Here is a 6,152-nt window from a genome sequence, read left to right as displayed (position 1 = left end):
AATCTCGAATACCGGAGGAACACTTTGTGTGCTACCAAACGTCACAACGTAACTCGGTGATTATAAAGGTGCTCTACAGGTGTCTCCGATGGGACTTGTTGAGTTGGCATAGATCAAGATTAGGATTTGTCACTCCGATTGTCGGAGAGGTATCTCTGGGCCCTCTCGGTAATGCACATCACTATAAGCCTTGCAAGCAATGTGACTAATGAGTTGAGTTAGTTGCGGGATGTATTCGAATTCCTTCCATTAACGGGAAGTACTTGACTATCTCGTATCAAAGATGGTTGAGTTTCCTAGCCATAGACATGAGTTGTCATTTGATTAACGGGATCACATCATTAGGAGAATGATGTGATGGACTTGACCCCTTCCATTAGCTTAGCATTTGATCGTTTAGTATATTGCTATTGCTTTCTTCACGACTTATACATCACTAGTACAAAACAGGGCTTTCGTCACAGGGCAATATTCACATTAGTCCCGGTTCAGTCACGAACCAGGACTAATGTGAGCATTGGTCCCGGTTCATGCGGCTAAGGCATTAGTCCCGGTTCACCTGTGCCCTTTAGTCCCGGTTGGTGCCACGAACCGGTACTAATGGGCTTTGAGGCATTAGTACCGGTTCATGGCACGAACCGGTACTAAAGGGCCCATTTTCAAACTCTACCCCCCCCCCCCGGACCGCCTTTTCAGTTTTAGAAAAAAACAAAAGAAAATGATGGAAATGTCAAAAAAAATAAAATAGAATAAGTTTCCCATGTGATATGTGGTCTAGTTGTTGGGAAAATTTACAAATATGAATTTCGACTTTATTTGCAAAATCTCTCTGGAATTTGTAAAATGGGCATAACTTTTGCATACGAACTCGGATTAAAAAGTTTTTTATATGAAAAATCATCTACTCGGAAAGTTACATCCGATTTTAACGGGGGGAACCGCGTTAAACATTTTCAAAATCCTCAAAAACCTAACAGAAAAAAAGTTACGGGGCTTTTAAGATCTGGAGAGGCAAAAAAATTCAAAAAAATTCAAACTGTGCTCAAACTAATTATTCTAGAATATTAGTGTTACTAAATAATTATTTCAGTTTTTTTGAATTTTGGTCAAATCTGGTCAAACTGTGGTCAAACAGTGGTCAAACAATGGTCAAACTAATTATTCCAGAAATATTAGTGTTACTAAATAATTATTGTTTTTTAAAACAATAGTTTCAAACTCAAACAGTGAAATGTGTCACTTCATGCTCAAGCTAAATTCCTGAGGGATAATAGGATTGACATCTTACTATTGTCAGGAAAACAACAAGTGCAGACTTGGAAACGAGGGAGAATAGAACCCGGAAGTTAAGCGTGCTCAGGCTGGAGTAGTGAGAGGATGGGTGGCCGTCCGGGAAGTTAGATGATTTGGAATGATGAGGGGTGATTAGAGATTAGAGGATAAATTGAGCAGTGATGAGGGGTGGTGATTAGAGATTAGAGGTTAAAATAATTCAGAAATTTGCAAATAAAAAAAAATTCGCAATTTTTTTTTCAAAAAAAATCATAAAATTTCCTTTAGTCCCGGTTGCTAACACCAACCGGGACTAAAGGTGGAGCTCCACGTGGCCGCGGCCTTTAGTCCCGGTTCGTGTAAGAACCGGGACTAAAGGGGGGAGGCATTAGTAACGACCCTTTAGTCCCGGTTCAAAAACCGGGACTAAAGGCCATTACCAACCGGGACAAAAGCCCCCTTTTCTACTAGTGCATGTTCCTATGACTATGAGATTATGCAATCTCGAATACCGGAGGAACACTTTGTGTGCTACCAAACGTCACAACGTAACTCGGTGATTATAAAGGTGCTCTACAGGTGTCTCCGATGGGACTTGTTGAGTTGGCATAGATCAAGATTAGGATTTGTCACTCCGATTGTCGGAGAGGTATCTCTGGGCCCTCTCGGTAATGCACATCACTATAAGCCTTGCAAGCAATGTGACTAATGAGTTAGTTGCGGGATGATGCATTAGGGAACGAGTAAAGAGACTTGCCGGTAACGAGATTGAACTAGGTATTGAGATACCAACGATCGAATCTCGGGCAAGTAACATACCGGTGACAAAGGGAACAACGTATGTTGTTATGTGGTTTGACCGATAAACATCTTCGAAGAATATGTAGGAACCAATATGAGCATCCAGGTTCCGCTATTGGTTATTGACCGGAGATGAGTCTCGGTCATGTCTACATAGTTCTCGAACCCATAGGGTCCGCACGCTTAAAGTTCGGTGACGATCGGTATTATGAGTTTATGTGTTTTGATGTACTCAAGGTAGTTCGAAGTCCCGGATGAGATCGGGGACATGACGAGGAGTCTCAAAATGGTTGAGACGTAAAGATCGATATATTGGACGACTATATTCGGACATCGGAAAGGTTCCAAGTGATCCGGATATTTTTCGGAGTACCGGGGGAGTTACGGGAATACGGGAGTACATATGGGCCTTAGTGGGCTTTAGGGGAAAAAGAGGAGAAACCACGAGGGCTGGTCGCGCGCCCCCCATGGGCCTAGTCCGAATTGGACTAGGGGAGGGACTGCGCCCCCTCTTTCCTTCTCCTTCCCCTCTCCTTCCTTCCCCCTCCTAGTAGGACTAGGAAAGGAGGAATCCTACTCCTACTAGGAGGAGGATTCCTCCTCCCTTTGGTGCACCTAGAGAGGCCGGCCGGCCTCCCCTCCCTCCTTTATATACGTGGGGAGGGGGGCACCCTAGAACACACAAAGTTGATTGTTCCAAGCCGTGTCCGGTGCCCCCCTCCACAATAATCCACCTCGATCATATCGTAGCGGTGCTTAGGCGAAGCCCTGCGTCGATAGCAACATCATCACCGTCATCACGCCGTCGTGCTGACGGAACTCTCCCGCGAAGCTCTGCTGGATCGGAGTTCGTGGGACGTCATCGAGCTGAACGTGTGCTGAACTCGGAGGTGCCGTGCGTTCGGTACTTGGATCGGTCGGATCGTGAAGACGTACGACTACATCAACCGCGTTCTCATAACGCTTCCGCTTACGGTCTATGAGGGTACGTGGACAACATTCTCCCCTCTCGTTGCTATGGATCACCATGATCTTGCGTGTGCGTAGGATTTTTTTTGAAATTAGTACATTCCCCAACACAAATATTTGTGCACTCACATGTCACCTTTCCAGACACTTCCCATCCTCAATTACCAAATGTAAAATAAAATCGACTCGGGTAATTAAGCACATGAAAAACCAGCATGAGATGGATTGTACTCGAGTGTCAATATGGTGGTATGTGTATGAGTTCTAATAACTGGAAGTACCTCATTATTCCTTTTGACCACACCATAAAAACCTTTAAATGAACTTTTGAACCAATTCAATTCTCACATCTCTTTTCCACACAAATGTTTCACAGAATTATTGATTCACCAAAAAATTGATTCACACGGCATGGCAGAGTGTCCATTATTCCAAAGTGTCCTCCTACGTAGCATCTCCACCATCGCCTCTCCCCCACTCAGCTTTCACATCCTCCCTTTTGCTCATCTCAGTCGCCCCCTCCCTGCTCCTCGGCGGCCCCCTCCTGCACCATGCTGCTAGCCTCTTGCCCTACTCCTTCAGAGCCCTCTCGTAGATCACTCCACCAACTGCGAACGGTTCTCCACCGAGTTCTTTCCCCTGCTCGTCTCTGCCTGCTCGGTTGCTCCCCCTACCCCTTGTGCATCTCCGCTGACTGCGGACGATTCTGCGCCGCGTTCTGTCCCCTGCTCGTCTCTGGCTGCTCCTCCTCCCCTACAGCTTTGAGCATTAAGCAGGGAGGGAGGCTTCAACACTCCTACTCTGCTTGAGTTTCTGCCATACTGAAAGCTAGCGACTGGATGTTGTTGGGTTCTTTTGGCCAAATTTTTCTTCACCATACGGGTGGAACAGGCTATTTACCGCCAAAGGTGTCTGGAAAGATTCCAACCAGGAGATTGCAAATACAAAACACGGAAGCATCGCACACATTAGACCATGGAGATTGGGATTAGATCATTAGAGTACAAATTTTGGCCAAACCGCTGATGGGTTTAATTTCGTACCAAGTTAAGACCAACTCTAACCGATCTCCTATCCGGTTATACGGAAGGATAAATTCGGTTTTCCTCCTCTATACCGCACCTAGCCAATCCCCTAAACCGAATAGAGAAGATAAACCCCTCCCACCCGTCTATATATCCTCACTGATTGCACGCGGTTGAATAAAAGTGGCGCCTTCTCTCTCCCGCCCACACGCCTCCTCCATTCCCACCGCAGCTGGCCCCATGTGCCGCCGCCGCCACCGATGACCAGCCCTCTCGCCAGAATGGATAGCCTGGACCCTTCCGCCACCCCATCGGCTTGTCACCGCCGGAAACTACCACCGCGCTGCCGCCCACGCCAAAGAAAAGGTTGGGGATAAAAACTCTCAACCGGCCTCAAGCTCCGGCTCCAACCGCAGCAAAGGCCACTGGGGTGGCGACGGCCCGCCGCCGCTCCTGCTGGAGCGAAGAGAGCTCGAAAACCGACGGCGGCACCGGCCCTCGCCAAGGAGGCCGGGAAGAAGAGGAAGAAGACCACTACGATGCCTCGTCCACGTCTGGCGGCTCATGCAGCGTCTCCCATGACCTCGGCGGCGACTGCAGCGGCGCGGCCGGCGGGCGCAACCGGCAAGAAGGGTCGTGGCCGCCCATTGCTCGACAAAATTCCGACCAAGTAAAGAAAACCCACCTTTCACATTTTGGCCAACGAATTTTAGACAACAAAATGCCGACAAGGTAAAGAAAAACCATCTTTCACATTTTGGCCAACGAATTTTAGACGATGATTGGTGGTGATTGATGGTGATGGAGATTGTTCGTTTTGTTATCGCGGCAGCCATGACTTTCTCTACCTCTATCAGTGCCTAGGAAATCTTGATTTAGACATGTCTCATGACACACCGATAAGAAAGTGAAGCTTCATGCCGCACCCTCATAAGTCAATGTTGGCTGATAATATGATAGCCTGCGACCGGAAAATTTCCGACCTGGATAACCAGGGGAGACATACGTCAATCCATATAGATCCCTGATGGGGAAGACCAGAACTCGGCAGCGTCCAGATCGAAGAGGTTGACATGCGGCAGAAAGACGAATTGGCGGACGAAAAGCACTAGGGACACGAATTAGCGGACGAAAAGCCCTAGGGACAAACCAGAATTTGAGATGGCCACGGGTCTCTGAGCTACACGCAGTACCCTTGATTAGTGATCAGGCATATATATCTTCTCAATGAAGACAAGTGAATTCAACATAAGACGCTGACTAGGTAAAGATGGAACTCTGCTAAATCCGACATAGCTACCATTGTGCTTGATATTAGAAGATCAATCAGCTACAGTTCTCCAAATAAATGTTCCACTTATTCCTGTCGTCGTGGAATGAAAGGAGGAATCTTTCTTGTACACCAGCCTGTAGCCTCTCGCAATGTTACAGATTCCTGGTGTCTTCCAAGCCCAATTAAGCTAGCATATGACCATTCTTGCCAAAGGGCTTGTTCGGTTGAGGTAGATTTAAGGGGATCGAGGGGAATTAAATCCCCTAGGATCCAAAATCCCTCCAATCTCCCTCGGGTGCTGCATAAGTTGTATGCGGTGCATCCATAGATTTACTAGAAGGATAAGGCTAGGTACACCCACCAATCTATGTGGTGCCACGTGGATAAGTGATCAAACCGACACCACTGAAGGGCATCGTGCACCTTAATTTCCCGTTGCCTCCCAGGCCTAATTAGCTGAAACATGTGGAAAGACCTCAAAGAGAGTGAGCTCAACATGGAAGGCAAGAATGGGATCTGGGGAGATCAGAAATCAAAGAAAGCTCGTCCATAGGTGCTTGCTCCTCTCAAACTTCTTTTTATAGAGCTAGGTAGTTACATGAGGTACATGCGCTGCACATCATCTTAATTTATCTGCTACTACAAACACTTTAATTTCATTGCTGCTACTGCATGTCATATTTCTGAAAAGAAGTAAAGATTTGATACTTGGAAGTACGTAATCAATTAGGATGAATTGAAGGAATTGCGCCAGCTAAAGGGCACTAAGTTAAGCTTACTCTAACGAAAGAGTCACAGAGCTAACCACTTCA

The sequence above is a fragment of the Triticum aestivum genome, chromosome 6D, assembly GCF_018294505.1.
Source record: "Triticum aestivum cultivar Chinese Spring chromosome 6D, IWGSC CS RefSeq v2.1, whole genome shotgun sequence".
Classification (NCBI taxonomy): domain Eukaryota; kingdom Viridiplantae; phylum Streptophyta; class Magnoliopsida; order Poales; family Poaceae; genus Triticum; species Triticum aestivum.
Note: the sequence above shows the minus strand (reverse complement) of the source record.